Source organism: Drosophila biarmipes, unplaced genomic scaffold (assembly GCF_025231255.1).
Source record: "Drosophila biarmipes strain raj3 unplaced genomic scaffold, RU_DBia_V1.1 ptg000004l, whole genome shotgun sequence".
Classification (NCBI taxonomy): Eukaryota; Metazoa; Arthropoda; class Insecta; order Diptera; family Drosophilidae; genus Drosophila; species Drosophila biarmipes.
This window is the reverse complement of record NW_026114526.1, coordinates 2,188,881-2,208,974: the sequence shown is the minus strand read 5'-3', so window position 1 is coordinate 2,208,974 and position 20,094 is coordinate 2,188,881. Positions and strand designations below refer to the sequence as shown.

The following is a 20,094-nucleotide window of genomic DNA, read 5'->3' as shown; positions in this document are numbered from 1 at the left end:
GAAGATTGTTATCCTACCCTTAGAAGACTTATTAAGCTAAACTTTTGGTATCTTTATCGATAGGAAGATGGTCCTATTAAGTTGATCTTCCTGTTGATGATGCAGTTGGGAACTTTTATGAGGTCCTTTACTATCTATTTGATGAGCATGTTCCTCTTTCTTTTTTGAAGAAGCTGGTTCCTAAACAATAAAAAAAAACAATAAAATATCCGACTTGCAGACAGACTTCACCAAATATAGTTTAGCAAAGGAGGAATTTTCTTTTGTCAATTTTAAACGAAAATTTAACTGCTTTCCTCCTTCTCTTTTTCTCAATAAGAATGTAATATCTGATGATAATGCCATTTCCTGCTTATTCGCAGATTTTTTTAATCGAAATATATGAAATGGAATAGTGTTATTAATAAAGATCATCCATACTCAGCACATCATTTGAACTCTATTTTCAAACCAGTAATAAATGTATCTGATGTTCTTTAGATTCTTGAAACTCTCAAGCTCTTATTTTCAGCGGGTTCTGATAGAACACTATGTTGTATACTCAGGAATCGTTCATCCTATATGCTCTTGATATTTAAACTGTCCCTAAGTCAAAGAATACCGATATCTGTAATTATTGTAGTTTTGCTAAGCTCAGTACAATTCCTAAACTTTTCGAAAAAATTATTACCTGTCAGTTGTACCATCATTGCCGGTCTATTATATTAACTTGTCAACATGGCTTCACTAGATGTCGCTCTACTTCTAAAACCTATTTAAATTTACGTCATCAATTACTAAAGGTTTTCTAACACATCATTAAACTTATGTGATTTATACCGTTTTCTATAACACTTTTGACCAAGTGAACCATAGGCGTCTCATTAATAAATTCTCCTTCTTAGGATTTTCTGCCAACCTCCTAAAGTGGATATTTTCCTACTAATGTATGCAGATGAAGTAAAGCTATGTGTGCCTATGCGTTTACCTCATTCAGGTAATTACATTCAATTAGATCTTGATTGCGCCGTGCATAATTACCATGTTAAATTTGAACTATTCTAAATGAATCTTTATGACCTTTTATCGTCGTAACCCATTTTTGTATTCTTATTCTATCAGAAATATCGCGCTTGAAGGTATTTTTTCCGTTCAGGATTCTGGCGTTTTGTTTGATTATAAACTTAGTCTTAAAATCCAAACAAATCCAAAAGGCTCATCGCGTTTGTGAAGCGTTGATAAAGGGAGTTTGATGATTTTATTTGTTTCTCTTGTTCGTCCGCCTATGGAATATTGCACATATGGTCACCTCAAATTGGCTGTTACCTAAATATGTGCGTCCGCTCAAAAACAATTTATTTTTATTTAATTTCTAAATTTCTAAAAGATTCCCTTCCCGCAGGTCGATATTGCGACATCCAACAGATCCAGATCTGCACGGGAGCACTTCAGCGCATCAGTGGAATGGACAATGAACCCACTCATTGGCTCGCTCACTGTGTGTCTACAGCACTGCCCAAGGAGACGCATGCGGCTTGGGAAAATTATCTCAGCAGGACCATAGAGGTGGCATCATTCCTTAAACTGGAAAGTTTCTAAATGACCGCCTTGTCACGATCGATGCTATTGAAAACCGAAACGCCTCGCTTGCTCAACAGGCTCGTCTGTCCACGGACTCCACCAGACGTATCCAATGTCACAATGCGCAAGCGCGGGTTCCCAGCAACCTTCGCTGTGTGCATTGCTGGTCCAGCCACATCCTCCGGAGGTGCCCCGCATTTCTGCTATGGACTCTTATCAGCAAAAGGAGTTAGCAATCGAGTTCAACTGTGTCTTAACTGTTTGGGAACCTCACACACGCACTCACGGCGCACAAGTACTCAAAACTGTCAACAATGCCATACGCTCTTGCACCACCCACAGCGTCCGACAAACACACAAGCAACTCGAAGGAAAGTTGTGAAGGCAGAGATTGCGGTCGCGTTTTTAAATCGCTCCGTCTATTTTCCAAAGTTTGCAGCAAAAACCCATAGGTACAGCCGGCTATCCGGCCTGGAGCATCTGGACACGTACCTGGACGTCAGCTGGTGGCCAGGAGGCCGTGGACGACACCTAGGAACAACCCGGGAATTTATCCCCAACAGCTTTGGCGGCCAGGCAGGGGCCGCTCGTAGGCGAGGAAGGGGAGGCATCTTTTTGCTCTTTCTAGTTTCCACTCGTTTGTTTAGTTCTGCCAAATTTTCCACTGGCGCTTTTTGTTTCGTAAACACTAAATCAGTGGTAAAAGCGCTGGCGCAAGCCTAGGAGTTGGGCTTGTGGTGGCCGGTGGTACGCTGGCAAGCAACGGCCTGGTGGCGCCGGAAAGCGCTCCATCACAAACCCTATGCGGGACATAGTCGATGAAATTGACTATCTCCAGAGAAATTCTGTCGGCTGTGCAAGGCATACTCGAAGAACAGGAAAGAGCTAAGGTGACTGATAAAAAACCTGCGCAGAAGTGCTCGCGAGCGGCAATAGCAAGCGACCCAGGGGACATGAAACTGGGAAAACGCTAGTAATGCCAGCAAAAAAGGCGATGCATAAGGCGCCGGCAAGCGAAGCTAGCCAAGGGGGAAATAGGGGCAAATATGCTGGGGCCGAGAGCACCAGTAAGCCCAAAAAACCCCAACAGGAGTGGAAAAAAGTAGAACCGAAGGCGAGAAAGCCCAAGGTACGTCCGCCACAAAAGGACGCGATAGTTATCGCAACATCTACTGGAGGGTCCTACGCGGATATCCTTAAAAGAGTAAAGACAGATTCGCAGCTGGAGGTCCTAGGTCAAGCTGTACAGACCGTCAGGAGAACAGCAAAGGGGGAACTGCTAGTCCTCCTAAATAAGGTATCCGGCCCAAAAACCGCAGAGCTTCAGAGCAAAATGAAAGCGGTCCAATGTCGACGTCAGAGCGCTGACTGAGACAACGCTGATCGAGGTGAAGGACAACGGCGAGACCACTGACAAAACGGATGTCATATGTGCGGTTAAGTCACAGTTTGATGTGGAACTGCCAGAATCTGCGGGGGTAGGACTACGGGCGGCGTACGGGGCACCCAAACCGCCACATTAAGAGTTATGCATAGGGAGGCGTCTCATGGAAAAGGGAAAACTCAGGTTGGGATGGACCTGGTGCAGAATCCGGTCAAAGATAACACCCAAAAAGTGCTTTAAGTGTATAGAGTTCAACCATACAGCCGAGAACTGCAGATCCCAGAAGGACTACTCTAATTGCTGCTACAACTGCGGCGCGAAGGAGAAGGAGAGAAGGAGAAGGACTGTGACCACCCAACAATGAGTGGAAATTGTTCGTACTTCAGGAGGGCTTTGCAAGGGCTTAGGGCCTAATGAAGATTCTTCAGATCAACATAAGCCACTGCGAGGTTGCCCAATCGTTGCTGGAGCAAAATGTCATCGAGCAAAACGTAGACATGGCACTACGCAATATAGAAATAAAAACTCCGGTGAATGGCTAGCAAATAGTAGCAAAAAATAGGCAATATGGAGCTGCGGAAACCCAAGGCGTCAGATTAGCAGGAAAAAAGCGGAAATTGCTTCGCCAGGGCCCATGTGAATGGTATAGCTTTCTATAGCTGTTACTTGTCGCCAAGCCTTAGCCTCCCCCAGGCAATAACTGTGCTCGAAGAGATTGCAGAAGACGCCCGGGAAAATCGCCCTGCCGTAATTGCCGGGGACTTTAACGCCTGGACTACGGAGTGGGGCTCCCCCCGAACAAATGCGAGAGGAAGGGCGCTACTGGAGATCTTCGCCGCACTTTAGCTAGTACTGCTGAACTCTGGAACAAAACCGACTTTCTCTAGAGTCGGAACAAGTTCCATCATTGACCTCACATTTGTGAGTGCTGGACTGGCTTCGGACCTCTCTACAAACGAATCATCAGACGAAAGGGCAAACCGCATCGCAGATTACACCAAGGAAGCCTGTGATGCATCTATGCAGAGGAAGGGAGAAGACCTGCATACTGGTGGAACCAATTCATTGCGGAAGACAGCATGCCACAGAGCAAGACGCGCATACCAATTAGCAAGAGGAAGACTCGAATTCAGGGCACTCCAGATATACTACACGGAAAAAAGACGAGCCCTGGAAAAACTCAAGAACCCTGGAAAACGAAGAAATAGTTTCCAACCCTTGGGCCTTCGCATATAAACTCGTCACAAAACGGCTTCGGGCATTTAGTAGACCGTCGCCGACATGCCCAGTCATCCTAAAAAGGATAGTCGAAACACTATTTCCTGAGCAAGAGCGTATAGCACAGATCGTAGACACGAGAAGCATAAAGTTCACAAGTCCTGAGGAAATCCTTGAGGTTCTGAAGACAATAAAAGACGACAAGCCACCGGGACCTAATGGAATCCCGAATAAAGTACTAAAAATAGCCATAAAAGCAAACATAAAACAGTATGTTGACATGTATAATGCATGCCTAACAGAAGGTGTGTTCCCTAGTCGCTGGAAAACTCAGCGGTTGGTACTCATACCAAAGGGGGACAAGCCAGCGGAGGAGCCTTCCTCGTATAGGCCACTCTGCATGCTGGATACGGTGGGTAAAATTCTTGAAAGAATAATCGACTCCCTGCTAGAAGGTGCCCACGTCGGAACCAACAGCCTCCTTGAGATGCAGTATGGTTTTCGAAAGAGACTACCTACAATCGATGCCATTGGTAAACTGTGCGAAATCGCTGACAAATCCATTGAGGGAAAAAGGTGGTTGTACGGCACTAAGCAGTAATGCATAGCGGCAGCATTGGATGTTAAAAACTCATTCAACTTCGCTAGTTGGCACCACATACTAAATGCATTGAGCAAACTTAATGTCCCAGTGTACATACAGCGACTAATAGAGAGCTTCTTAGAAGGCCGCCTGCTCCTGTACGAAACTGAATCCGGGCAATCGACTCACAGGGTCATCGGGGGAGTCCCCCAAGGATCAGTCCTAGGCCCTTTGTTGTGGAATGTCATGTACGACGAGATCCTTAGGATCACGATGCCCAAAGGGGCACGACTCATTGGTTTCGCGGATGACGTAGCCATAGTAGTTACGGCCAAGAAACCCCCAAACGCGGAAAGAATCTGCAATCAAGCTAGGAAACGAGCAAGCGCATGGCTCGATTCTAAGGGTCTCGCCTTGGCAGCTCATTAGACCGAAGCAGTCCTGATAAGTAGCAGGCAGAAAGTGGAAAGGCCACTATTAAAATTGGAGAAGCTACCATAAAATTACGCCCAAGCCTAAAATACTTGGGGGTCATGATCGACCACCGGCTTTCTTTCAAAGAGCATCTAGCGTACGCTAATGGCAAGGCAGGCAGAACCGCAACCGCAATATATCAGGAGTAATGCCGGTGGACCTGCTAGCAGTGGAGTCAGCGGGTGGGCAAATAGCAGCAATGGACGATGGACGCATAAGCTTATCCCAGAACTGCAGAGATGGCTGGGAAGGAAACATGGACAAGTGGACTTTTACTTAACGCAACTGCTGACAGGACATGGATGCTTTAAATACTACCTGAATAGGTTTAAGCATGAACGTTATACGCACTGCTCACTCTGCGAGTGTGTTGGGAGGACGGCAGCCGTTTGTAACCTGGTGGAAATTATGCTTGAATCAGAAGTAAATTGGTCCGCTGTATGTAACATGGCCACAATAGTTCTTAAAAAACTGCGCATCGCAGAAAGACTGTGATATTCCAGTAGGATAGAATCCTAGAGAGCCCTTAGGAACGTCCGGGGGCAGACGGTCATTTAGCGAGAACGCCACCATGAGCACCAGAGTGACAAGGAGCGATGCAAGGAAAGCGATGGCTGCCAGCCATCAAGGCAAGAGGTCTTGCCCGGGGCAAGGATGGTCAACCACACGGCCTACCCGAACCTCGCGGCAGATTTCGAGGCGAGGAGAGCCCGATCCGGTGATCAGCTCCGACAGCGACGTGGAGCTGAACGAAGATCCGCGGCTGGAGCAGAGGAGGTGGCGGCTTCGAAAGGCCACCAGCGGCACAGACGGCCGCATCCTACCGGCACAACCAAGGTCACAGCCAGGAGAAGCAGGTAGCAGCAGCTACGCTGGAGTTCCGGCTGAACCTGGAGGCGCGGAGGAGTACGGAGAAAACGTGGCTGCGAGAGATGGAGGAGGACCCTAATTGGCAGGCCCGTTTGCGACGAGCCGTGGAGGAGGAGCAGCAGCTGTAGGAGGAGCCGGCATGCCCACCCACCTCGCCGAACCGCGGGTGCCTCCGAGACCCAGGTGAAACCGTGAAATTAAATGTTGCAAAATAAACACACAAAAGCTAAGAACCGGAAGGCGGCGGGGACGCGGTTGTAAGCAAAAATAAGAAGGGGGCATACAGGGCAGCAACCTGAAACGAAGGGAAAGGGTTAGAGCGGAGGCAAAGACAAAACTCCAGCTTACTTACCCCCCTCCTCTCCACTCCCGCTTTCGAAGGGGTCCGCGTGGAGCCGGGTCAGCCAGCTGAGGGCGAATGAAGGATGAAAGTGAAGGAAAGTCGTAGAGAGGATGAGAGCGAAAGTGGGAAAGGGAAATTGAAACTCACCTGGAGAAGTCGCAAATTTTGCAGAATCACCAATAACAGGGAAGGGGGCGGTTGATTGGCACTGGACGATAGTGCGATGGGCACAAGCAATATGGAAATATCGGTGATGATGAACATCGCGGCGAGCAAGTGGCAACGCCGCACCTGCGATATCGATATCGATAGCGGAGACTTGGCGGGCATTTGAACGAATACCAACCAAGCAAACTTTGAACAAGCAGCGCCGTGGGAGCCTACAAGGAGCAAGATTGTCACGTCGAGACGTTCGGGATTGGGAATTACAAGGAATCTCCGAACTGAGACCACAGCCGAATGGGCTGAGGTCTAAGGAGGCACCACACGGCTAAGTCAAGGCGGTCTGTTCATTCCTGCCAACGAAGTCCTGGCGTTACGCCTGGAGGGTTTACCAGACTTAGAGCAGTGAAAGCTGGTGACTTGAAATCGTGAGCTCGGGGGTAAGCCTGTCGAGCCCCAGTGTACCTCGCCCCAAGCACTACTTTGGCGTATCCCGGCGTGAGCCCAGTGCACCAAGTGGAGATGAGCAGGTCCTGGCGCGATCAGCCAGAAGGGAGAGAAGTCCCGGAGCGGCGCGACCGACCCCTGAGAGTAGCGAGCCAGAAGGGAGAGAAGTCCCGGATTGGCGTATGCCCACGAACCCAGCACAGAATTCTCGCGATGTACAGCCACCCTGTCAGGAGCAGTTCACAGGACGCCGCCACCAGAGAGCAGGACACCATACCGCAACAGCCCGCAGGAACGACACGGACAGTACGTGAAAGGGTGAGGCTAGGGTGGAACGTTCGTTTACAGCTTTCTGGCGTTCCGCCGTGACTGTCCGCGCGATCTGAGCGGAAGCCCCAGTGGGACCATCTGGGACAGAACAAGGGACAGGCGGTCGTGTGTCAAAAGGAGTTATACTAGAGAGCACGTCAGTCTGTTCACCCTAGTCTGAGAACGGTGACGATTTCCTAAACCCGAGTCAACGCGTCAGGGACAAGCAGAAAACAAGGATCTTCAGGGAGCTACAACTGGAACACCGCGCCAACGAGGCGAGAAGACATCGAGACAACCAGAACCGTCGGAGACACCAAGTACAAGCGCATTACCAAGCCGTCTGTAGTTGTACACGTAATAAACCGATAACAAACCTATGAATTCTGTGCTTTCTCACTGAACTACTGGGCGGTCACGTTTATATAAATTTGGTGGGATGAACACACACAATCTACTGAGCTAGCCGCACGAATATCGTTGCGAGCAAAACGTAAACAAATCAATTCGTAACAATATTAATATTCGCTATTTAAGCTTGCGCGACATTTAAATCGTTTTCAAGTAGGTAAGCCTGTGTGTGAAACATGCCAACACAGCGACAGTTGACTGCTATTACCAATGCTTTTGAAAATGTGTTGGAAGTTAGACTTTTATATATTTATAATTTAATGTTATTTATGTACCTTGTGTACCCTTTATGTGCGCATACTACATCTCCTCTTTTTGAAAAATAGCGTATATAGTGGATTTATTTTCTAGAGACTACACATATAAAAGATTCTTTACAAGGCCATTTATTATTATAATTTTTTTTATTGCTTATCTCAGCTCTACAAGCATGTAGCATACTTATAAATTAAGGCGCTAGTCACAATTGTAAAATTTGATTTGAACTTATATGCAAATAATTACCAATCTTAGCAAATACAATTTGAATACATAAGCAGTTTCGTTATTATTATTATTATTTTAAAATTTTTTATTTTTTTTGTATTTAATTTTATTTATTCGTATTTTTATTTTTAATTTGCTAATTTAAGCTTTAAAATTTTAATTTTGAATTTCCATTTTTATTAGTTTTCACTTTCTCTCTAAATTTAAATTCCAAAAATCTAAATTGTGTAGTTTAATAGTCAGGTTGTACCCTTAAATAGTCTTGCAGTGCCTTTTTAAATTGAGTTTCGTTACTGATTGCCCTTATAGTGAGTGGCAGTTGGTTCCAAGTGCGAACAGCATACGAGTATACAAGGAACTACAAGTGAGTTTTTTATACAGATACCACGGCTCTTGTCTGCTTATAATTTTATGAAGAAGTAATACAACCCTAAGGTTTATCCAGGATTTTAGTGGCATGTTAAAGATTTTAATTGTAGCGTCACTTGGTCACTATCGTCAACTCTTTATCTATTATAAATATATCTTGCCACGTTATTGAACGCTACCTGCAGAGTGCGCTGACCTACGGAGTGCAGTCACCGAATTCCTCTATTCCGTAGAAAAGTACCGGTATGAGGTACATTTTTGCAATTTGGTCGGTAAGAAATATTTGGTCAAGTATAAGTTTCTAAGTATTGCATACATTTTTCCCACAGATTAATTATTGTGATCATCTCATGTCGCGTATATTAATTGCAGTTTTTACATACTCAATAGGAGCCTTATTAATGGTTAATTTTTGCAATACATCGGTAGCCATCCCTCGTTACCTACAACAAGACGTTTACACTTATTTGATCTTTTGCCAATCCCATTGATTTTTGCCAACAGGCTAACAATTTGCAGTTCAGTTTGACAAACACTTACGAGGTGTGTTCAAAAAGTAAGGTGATTTTGTATTTTCAAGAAAAGCTATTAATTTATTTATCAATATTAATGTTGTCCCCTTTAAAGTAATTTCCCTCAGATAAAATACATTTATGCCAACGGTTTTTCCAATCCTCAAAGCACTTTCCATAAGCACTTTTCGGTATAGCCTTGAGCTCTTCCAGCGATGCAGTCTTTATCTCTTCAATCGTTACAAGTCTCCGTCCTTTCATAGGTCTCTTTAGTTTTGGGAACAAGGAAAAGTCACATGGGGCCAAATCCGATGAATATGGTGGCGAGACATTATTGTGGTGTTGTTTTTGGCCAAAAAATCTCTCACAAGCAAAGATGAGTGAGCAGGGGCATTATCGTGATGCAAAAGCCATGAATTGTTTTTCCACAATTCTGGACGTTTCTTTCGTATTGCTTCTCGCAAACGGCGCATAACTTCCAGATAATACTGTTTATTGACCGTACGACCATATGGTAAGAACTCCTGATGCACCACGCCATGGTAATCGAAGAATACAGTGATCCAAACTTTGACATTTGATCGAACTTGGCGTGCTTTTTTCGGTCTTGGCTTACCTGGGCTCTTCCATTGTGACGATTGGGCATTGGTTTCGATATCATAACCATACGAGTATGTAATGTATGTATGTCAGTATATGTAAATGATTTACCTAGTAATATGTCGAACTGTGAAGTACACATGTATGCGGAATTAGAATTAATGTATGTATACTCGTACACTAGACGTTTTAACATAATACAAAGAATTTCGTGGTTTACCGTGTAAAATGCTTTGCTATAATCTAAAAGATTCAAAAAATATCCATTTTTACCCTGATGTCTTCAACTATTTTATTTGTAGCTTTTGTACAGCTTCTGCCAACACGGAACCCTGATTGCTTATCAGTTAGAATATTATTAGCTTTAAAATAATTCGTCATCTGATCAGCCGTAAGTCGTTGGAAGACTTTTGACAGATATGGTAGGACTGAAATTGGCCTCTATTCATTTGCAGATTTTGGGATTGGTATTATTTTAGCTAATTTCCAAGAGTCGGGAATTATTTATTGTGTCAAGGCAGCATTATATATAAAAATTATGAATGGTAATATTTTTGGAAATATTATCTTTATAAATATTGGGCTTATGTCGTAGACTCTAGTTGCATTTGACTTAATCAGTACCATTGATTTAAGTTCATCAGACTCAGTAATAACCGTGAAACTTAAACTACTATCACAGGTAGCATTATAAAAGCAGCAATTTATAATATCACAATTTCGATATGTATTTTGAGGAAGGTGATCAAGATAGTCATCTTTTGTTACATCCGGTACTTTACAGTTTATAAATTGTTTATTAAGTTCATCAGGATTGGCATCACATCGGGTTGTGTTGGACTTGCCTAGTTTCTTAATATCATCCCATTTCTGCGGACTCGTTGTTGCCCTAGTAAATCTTTTAAAGAAATATTTACGTTTCTTTTGATTAATTAATTGTAAAACTTTTTTTTTCTTAGAGTTTTATATTGCGATGCGCGCTGGCTTGTCTTATATCGCTTTCATTTTTGAAATGCAGTATCCCGTTTGTCAATTGGTACCTTAATTGCTAAACTAAACCATGGATTTTTACGAGGCTTGGTCATTTTCATCACTAATGATACTGAACGGTTGTATAAGTATATTATATTATCTTGTACGACAGACAATTGAGAATTAATATTTGTACAGCCATAAATAAATTCCCAGTCACATAAATTACAGTCGGTACTTAGCAAGACGTAGTCAATATTTTTAAAGTCCCTATAAACTTTATGGTTTTCAGTTATGTCTGTATTAATATTATAAATTAAATAGATCGTGTTTCAAAAACATTGGCATTGAAAGTTGACTATACATTTTATCACAGTCAGTTACAAAAAATAAGTCAAGTGGTGTATCACAGTGGTTTGAAAAATGCGTAGGTGCTGATGGGATTACTAAATTTAAGACAATAGAATAGAATAGATCGTCCGATTATTTATTTTTATTGCTGTTGAAATCCCCAGCCAGGATAACATCCGAATAAGAGATAGACATAGGGGATAATAAGTCAATTACATTTTGGTAGTCAATAAATCCTTGTGGTCTATAAATGCAGCCAATCAAAGTTTTTGATGAGTATAAGGTATTTGTGATCTGAACAAAATATCCATTCAACGGAACTATCACTTGAATGTTTATAAACAAAATTTTGCATTGAGATTGCATTAGATCGTAGCGACTACACTCTTCTAACGAGTAACTAACATAAGACGAAAACCACGTTTCGAACAAACATATAATATTGATATTTGAATTAACAAATAAATTGTAGCATATCACGAATGATTCTAGCAGCAGCGAGTGATGGGCACGCGCTGGTTCCGGCTCTTTTTTCGTCGGTAAAGGGAGTGCGTTTCCAATTTGATCCACAGTGCTACTTGCTCGCATATGTATATACAATATCCAATTTTAATTCGCGTGCGAACTGACTTTGAGGTAAAATTGTAGGAGGAGAGAATTAATAGTGGGATAAAGAGGGAGGGAATACCTGAAAAGAAGGGTGCTGCCTTGATGGAATGGCAGCAACTGATGTATGTGTGTCGGTGTCAGCAGCGATGATGTTATTTGCCGCTGACATTGCCCACCCTACCATGATCACCGCAGCCGCATAACCTGACAGAGGTTGGTGATCCCTTTGACACACGCCTAACTCCTAACCATCTTTATTGATGCAAGCTTCCATTAGTAAAGAAATTTAGCAATTCATGTTTATAATAGGTTTAATATATATAAAAAGTAATAATGATCATTAACGTTACAAAGTTGAGTAACATATAAAGTTGTATGCTAAACTCATATCGAATCAAATAAAGGTTATCCAAACTTAAACATTAATTTTGATTATTGAATTTAACTGAGGAAGTATTTAATCGAGAGGGAATTTCTGTTATAATATTAAGAACATTGGAATATTATTATAAACAGTCAATCAAAATATATAGCATGACGACCAGAGCCGATCACTTACCCGCCATATCCAACTTTGAAAGCGCTTTCAATTTGTTGTATTATTGGCTGTCATTTTGTTTATAAATTGTAAAACTGCATTTCAATTGACTGTAGAAAGAATTGGGAAAAACACCTTTAGGGGCTTAAAAACTTGCTCTCATTTCGAGAATGCTTACTGCATTACAAATTATTTGATTACACTAGTATTTGAGATAATTTAAATTAATCTACTTATTTAACTTTACTTTAAATTTACTTTTACTTTAAATTTAGTTGTTTAATTTAATTTTAAGTTTATAGGAATTTAAAGATTTTAAATTTAAATTATGTTGTTTTAACTAGAATTGATTACAGGCGTGGGACTGCCCACTTGTGCACTTCAGCAGAGGGCTGCACTGTTGTATGTTTGTATTTGTGATACATGGTGCACTGAGAAAAGCTGATGAAACTGCCGACGATCCCGATTGTGCGCTTTATGGACTTTTTCCAGGAAAACTGAAGCCACGAGAAGGAGTAACTCGACTTCTGAGAAGTTTCTTCGAAGCTGATGATCACGTTGATGCGCTTTAGAGACTTTTTCCAGGAAAACTGTAACCATTGGAAGGAGTACCCCGAGTTCCTAGGAATTTCCACAATGCTGACGATCCCGTTTTTGCGCTTTAGGGACTTTTACCCAGGAAAACTGGAGTCAAGAGAAGGAGTACCTCGACTTCCAAGAATTTCGCACGATTCCAGGAAAACAGGAACCACCAGAAGGAGTATCTCGATTTCCCAGAATTCTCTTCGTTTATTCAACGGCAACCTTGTGGTAAAAGAAAACCTTCAAAAAGGCTGAGGATGTAAAGGATAATAACGATCCTCACACGGCCAAGGTTCAAAACGGAAAAGGTACGAAAAATCGAGGTGCGCCAGTCAGCAAGGCTTGGCTATCGAAAATTGTGGGACCAGAGTTGCTTGGAAATACCTATCAAACTCGTCTTTTTAGTGTTGGAAATTGGGAAATTATTTGAACTTTGCTCTGCTATTATAATTCCTGGCGGCAACTTTAAATCCTGGCAAAATTTTTAAATTGTGGTGGAAAATTTAAAAGTTGACAATATAAACGACAAGCGCCCTACAAACTTCTTGGCCGTTTTAAACAGAGACTTCTCGATTGCGTAAGTTGTATGACCTTTCGTTTCTATCATGCTGAGCTTGCATGGCGTGTTTAGCTTGACTTATAGTGGTGATTAATTGGTAAACCCGGTATGTAAGTAGAGTGGATCCTAATTGGAGGTGTCTTGCGTCTATAGATTTCTTGGCCGTTCTTAACAAAGACTTCTCGATTGCGTAAGTTGTATTGTAAAATTTTGGAGTTACAAAATTTATTATAATACATCCTGAGAATTTAACAAAATTAAAAATTATGTTCAACTGCTAGTCTGACAATAAATAAATTATTGTATCCACAGAACTAAACCGCTAAACTAGAAAACAATAAAAACTTCAAAGTCAGAAATAGAAACCTAGTCAGATGGAAGTGACTGTCCTTTACAAAAAATTTGCAGTCGGGCTTGCCGGTTTGGCCCCACGTTGGGCGCCAAAAATAGGATTATTATATTATATAATACTGTAGCATATCACAAATGATTCTAGCAGCAGCGAAAGATGGTGGGTGTAGCTTCAAGTGGGGCACGCGCTGGTTCCGGCTCTTTTTTTCGTCGGTAAAGGGAGTGAATTTCCAATTTGATCCACAGTGCTACTTGCTCGCATATGTATATACAATATCCTATTTTAATTCGCGTGCGAACTGACTTTGAGGTAAAATTGTAGGAGAAGAGAATTAATAGTGGGATAAAGAGTGAGGGAATACTTGAAATAGATGGAATGGCAGCAACTGATATATGTGTGTCGGTGTCAGTAGCGATGATGTTATTTGCCGCTGCCATTGCCCACCCTACCATGATCACCGCAGCCGCATAACCTGACAGAGGTTGGTGATCCCTTTGACACACGCCTAACTCCTAACCATCTTTATTGATGCAAGCTTCCATTAGTAAAGAAATTTAGCAATTCATGTTCATAATAGGTTTAATATATATAAAAAGTAATAATGATCATTAACGTTACAAAGTTGAGTAACATATAAAGTTGTATGCTAAACTCATATCGAATCAAATAAAGGTTATCCAAACTTAAACATTAATTTTGATTATTGAATTTAACTGAGGAAGTATTTAATCGAGAGGGAATTTCTGTTATAATATTAAGAACATTGGAATATTATTATAAACAGTCAATCAAAATATATAGCATGACGACCAGAGCCGATCACTTACCCGCCATATCCAACTTTGAAAGCGCTTTCAATTTGTTGTATTATTGGCTGTCATTTTGTTTATAAATTGTAAAACTGCATTTCAATTGACTGTAGGAAGAATTGGGAAAAACACCTTTAGGGGCTCAAAAACTTGCTCTCATTTCGAGAATGCTTACTGCATTACAAATTATTTGATTACACTAGTATTTGAGATAATTTAAATTAATCTACTTATTTAACTTTACTTTAAATTTACTTTTACTTTAAATTTAGTTGTTTAATTTAATTTTAAGTTTATAGGAATTTAAAGATTTTAAATTTAAATTATGTTGTTTTAACTAGAATTGATTACAGGCGTGGGACTGCCCACTTGTGCACTTCAGCAGAGGGCTGCACTGTTGTATGTTTGTATTTGTGATACATGGTGCACTGAGAAAAGCTGATGAAACTGCCGACGATCCCGATTGTGCGCTTTATGGACTTTTTCCAGGAAAACTGAAGCCACGAGAAGGAGTAACTCGACTTCTGAGAAGTTTCTTCGAAGCTGATGATCACGTTGATGCGCTTTAGAGACTTTTTCCCAGGAAAACTGTAACCACTGGAAGGAGTACCCCGAGTTCCTAGGAATTTCCATAATGCTGACGATCCCGTTTTTGCGCTTTAGGGACTTTTACCCAGGAAAACTGAAGTCAAGAGAAGGAGTACCTCGACTTCCAAGAATTTCGCACGATTCCAGGAAAACAGGAACCACCAGAAGGAGTATCTCGATTTCCCAGAATTCTCTTCGTTTATTCAACGGCAACCTTGTGGTAAAAGAAAACCTTCAAAAAGGCTGAGGATGTAAAGGATAATAACGATCCTCACACGGCCAAGGTTCAAAACGGAAAAGGTACGAAAAATCGAGGTGCGCCAGTCAGCAAGGCTTGGCTATCGAAAATTGTGGGACCAGAGTTGCTTGGGAATACCTATCAAACTCGTCTTTTTAGTGTTGGAAATTGGGAAATTATTTGAACTTTGCTCTGCTATTATAATTCCTGGCGGCAACTTTAAATCCTGGCAAAATTTTTAAATTGTGGTGGAAAATTTAAAAGTAGACAGTATAAACGACAAGCGCCCTACAAACTTCTTGGCCGTTTTAAACAGAGACTTCTCGATTGCGTAAGTTGTATGACCTTTCGTTTCTATCATGCTGAGCTTGCATGGCGTGTTTAGCTTGACTTATAGTGGTGATTAATTGGTAAACCCGGTATGTAAGTGGAGTGGATCCTAATTGGAGGTGTCTTGCGTCTATAGATTTCTTGGCCGTTCTTAACAAAGACTTCTCGATTGCGTAAGTTGTATTGTAAAATTTTGGAGTTACAAAATTTATTATAATACATCCTGAGAATTTAACAAAATTAAAAATTATGTTCAACTGCTAGTCTGACAATAAATAAATTATTGTATCCACAGAACTAAACCGCTAAACTAGAAAACAATAAAAACTTCAAAGTCAGAAATAGAAACCTAGTCAGATGGAAGTGACTGTCCTTTACAAAAAATTTGCAGTCGGGCTTGCCGGTTTGGCCCCACGTTGGGCGCCAAAAATAGGATTATTATATTATATAATACTGTAGCATATCACAAATGATTCTAGCAGCAGCGAAAGATGGTGGGTGTAGCTTCAAGTGGGGCACGCGCTGGTTCCGGCTCTTTTTTTCGTCGGTAAAGGGAGTGAATTTCCAATTTGATCCACAGTGCTACTTGCTCGCATATGTATATACAATATCCTATTTTAATTCGCGTGCGAACTGACTTTGAGGTAAAATTGTAGGAGAAGAGAATTAATAGTGGGATAAAGAGTGAGGGAATACTTGAAAAAAAGGGTGCTGCCTAGATGGAATGGCAGCAACTGATATATGTGTGTTGGTGTCAGTAGCGATGATGTTATTTGCCGCTGCCATTGCCCACCCTACCATGATCACCGCAGCCGCATAACCTGACAGAGGTTGGTGATCCCTTTGACACACGCCTAACTCCTAACCATCTTTATTGACGCAAGCTTCCATTAGTAAAGAAATTTAGCAATTCATGTTTATAATAGGTTTAATATATATAAAAAGTAATAATGATCATTAACGTTACAAAGTTGAGTAACATATAAAGTTGTATGCTAAACTCATATCGAATCAAATAAAGGTTATCCAAACTTAAACATTAATTTTGATTATTGAATTTAACTGAGGAAGTATTTAATCGAGAGGGAATTTCTGTTATAATATTAAGAACATTGGAATATTATTATAAACAGTCAATCAAAATATATAGCATGACGACCAGAGCCGATCACTTACCCGCCATATCCAACGTTGAAAGCGCTTTCAATTTGTTGTATTATTGGCTGTCATTTTGTTTATAAATTGTAAAACTGCATTTCAATTGACTGTAGAAAGAATTGGGAAAAACACCTTTAGGGGCTTAAAAACTTGCTCTCATTTCGAGATTGCTTACTGCATTACAAATTATTTGATTACACTAGTATTTGAGATAATTAAAATTAATCTACTTATTTAACTTTACTTTAAATTTACTTTTACTTTAAATTTAGTTGTTTAATTTAATTTTAAGTTTATAGGAACTTAAAGATTTTAAATTTAAATTATGTTGTTTTAACTAGAATTGATTACAGGCGTGGGACTGCCCACTTGTGCACTTCAGCAGAGGGCTGCACTGTTGTATGTTTGTATTTGTGATACATGGTGCACTGAGAAAAGCTGATGAAACTGCCGACGATCCCGATTGTGCGCTTTATGGACTTTTTCCAGGAAAACTGAAGCCACGAGAAGGAGTAACTCGACTTCTGAGAAGTTTCTTCGAAGCTGATGATCACGTTGATGCGCTTTAGAGACTTTTTCCAGGAAAACTGTAACCACTGGAAAGAGTACCCCGAGTTCCTAGAATTTTCCACAATGCTGACGATCACCTTGATGCGCTTTAGGGACTTTTTCCAGGAAATCTGGAACCACTAGAAGGAGTGCCTCGACTTTAAAGAAATTTCCACAATGCTGACGATCCCCTTTTTGCGCTTTAGGGACTTTTTCCCAGGAAAACTGAAGTCAAGAGAAGGAGTACCTCGACTTCCAAGAATTTCGCACGATTCGAGGAAAACAGAAACCACCAGAAGGAGTATCTCGATTTCCAAGAATTCTCTTCGTTTATTCAACGGCAACCTTGTGGTGAAAGAAAACCTTCAAAAAGGCTGAGAATGTCTGATATTTTTCACGATTTGGCTTTGGTAGAAATCTGAGTTTGATTCAAACACTGATGAAAATATCTTCAAGTAATAACGATCCTCACACGGCCAAGGATCAAAACGGAAAAGGAACGAAAAATCGAGATGCGCCAGTCAGCAAGTCTTGGCTATCGAAAATTGTGGTATCAGAGTTGCTTAAAAATACCTATCGAAATTGTCTTTTTAGTGCTGGTAATCGGAAAATTTTTTGAACTTTGCTCTGCTATTTTAATTCGGCAACTTCAATTCCTGGCGGAATTTTTAAATTGTGGTGGAAAATTTAAAAGCTGACAATATAAACGACAAGCGCTCTACAAAATACCTTAATTCTTCAATTTTATATACTAAGCTTTGAGTGTTAATATGGCATACACGAAGGCCAGTTCTCTGATTACCAAGTACTCTAAGCATCGCATAGCTGCTCGCACTCGGCGTGCAAACATTGTCATACATCATCAACAAACTAGACAATCAGTAACTACGCACCTATTCCTTTTGCTTTAATAATTAGTCTACGCACCACTATTAAAGACAAAAAAGAGTCTTGGGAGAGAGTGAGATACCTAATTAAGAGAGTCGTAATTTTAAGAGTTTAAAAAATCGTAAGTCTAATGAAGAGAGAATATACGAACTTAAAGTACCTAGTTATAATTAGATTAAGATACAGGAACACTATCGCGTCTAAATCCTTTACAATTCACAGAGATTCCATCCATCGTAGACGACGAAGATGCAGAGCGCAACGGGAGATGAGAAGCTGGCTTCTCAGTGCCAAGGTCTTGCGAGAGCGCCAAAAGCTGATCCATACTCCTGACTCAATAGATTTTCTCATTGCACCGGACGTGGACTAGGCCTCTGCGGGTAAAAACATCAGAGGGCAGTCTCCGCTTTTAAAGCTTCATTGCCTCTATAAAAATCATACATAGCTCTCTCAAGAGCTGCTCATTAGAACAGAGAGCGGCTTGAGAGTCCATCATATGCAAGCTAAGTTGTTGTTTTGTTGTGCGGCGATAAGCTCCGATACAGCGCAGTAGAATGATTTTTTCGTGCTGATTTTACATCCGAATTATGACCACCGGGTAAATGTTATCTTTTCAATATTTAGATATTTACATAAATCTTCGATTAATGAATTCTTGTATTTTGGACCGTACTTTAGAATAAAAGATTCGATTATAGGTTTTGCTACGGTTTTTGACCTTTTGTCTGGTATTGGAATAGCAACATGGTATTTTGTTAAGTCACAGATTAGTGTAACTGAATATATATTTCTTCGTTCTGATTTAGGGAATGGACCGATCGTATCCACTAACACTCTATCAATTGCCTTCAAAGGAGTTTCTGTAATAGTCAAGAGAGTTTTCGTATGTTTTGTTGTTTTGGCCTGTTGGCATTAATACATTTTTCACGTGCGATGTCACGCGTCATGTTTTTTCAATAGTAATGTCTTTTTATTTTCGCTAGAGTTTTTGTAATTCCTGTATGTCCACCTTGTATTGGATCATTATGTAGTCTGGACAGTATAGCTTTTTTATTATTTTATGTGGTCACCGGCTTGAGCAGCCCTAATCTTAAATTCATTATTATTTTATGTATTTGAATAAATCTATTGAAATAATATCAAAGATTTTCTTGCTCGGTGCCATCTTAAGTTGGCTTATCTTGTGTATACCGGCCGTTCTATCCAGCCTTTGGAAAAGTGTATCTAAATATTCCATTTGTATATAACTCATCAACACTTATTCTTGCATATATCTTTTTTCCTTTTTTAATGGAACCATTTGATGATGATAAATGCCAGGTCACTACTTTTTTAACGTCCTCATTGCGAACGGCGTCAAATATGTTGTCTTTCGTTGAAAACCTATATGTTAACGGTTTGTGGTCTGTTTAAATTGTGAAATTTTTGCCATATACTTACTCGTATTGTCTGAAGTGATTTGTATCACAATGTATTGCTAAATTACTTTCGCCTTTTGTAAATGTTCTTGAGGCGTATACTACCGGGAGGTCCACACCAGTATGTGATTGAGTTAGGATTGTTCCACAAGCTTGCTTACTAGCATCTGTTGTTATGCAAATTTCTTTATTGAAATCTGGGTTGAGTTAATGAATTCTTAGGGTATTCAAATGTTTTTTTTAAGTACAAGTGTCCAATCAAATGTTACATTTTTCTTGCAAAGGTAAGTTAAATGTATTGAGTAAACAGAGAACTTTGGTATAAAACGTCTGTAATAATTGCAGAAAGCGTCAAATCTTCTCGATTTATCTACATCAGAAGGAGCAGGGTATTTAGTTATTGCATAATATTTTTTATTTTCAGA

General features: G+C 40.6%; 1 long non-coding RNA gene across 7 annotated transcripts; it reads left to right on the top strand.

The window, feature by feature from the left end:
- The first annotated feature begins 12,898 nt into the window (after positions 1-12,898).
- LOC127011653 (uncharacterized) lies at positions 12,899-18,091 on the top strand. Of its 7 annotated transcripts, none has more exons than XR_007764839.1 (5): positions 12,899-13,357; positions 13,412-13,529; positions 14,854-15,657; positions 15,712-15,829; positions 17,168-18,091. It is a non-coding gene; the product is annotated as an uncharacterized LOC127011653 (long non-coding RNA). The 7 variants fall into 7 exon arrangements; XR_007764840.1 differs by having other exon boundaries at positions 14,842-15,657; XR_007764837.1 differs by lacking the exon at positions 13,412-13,529.
- The last annotated feature ends 2,003 nt before the right edge of the window (positions 18,092-20,094 follow it).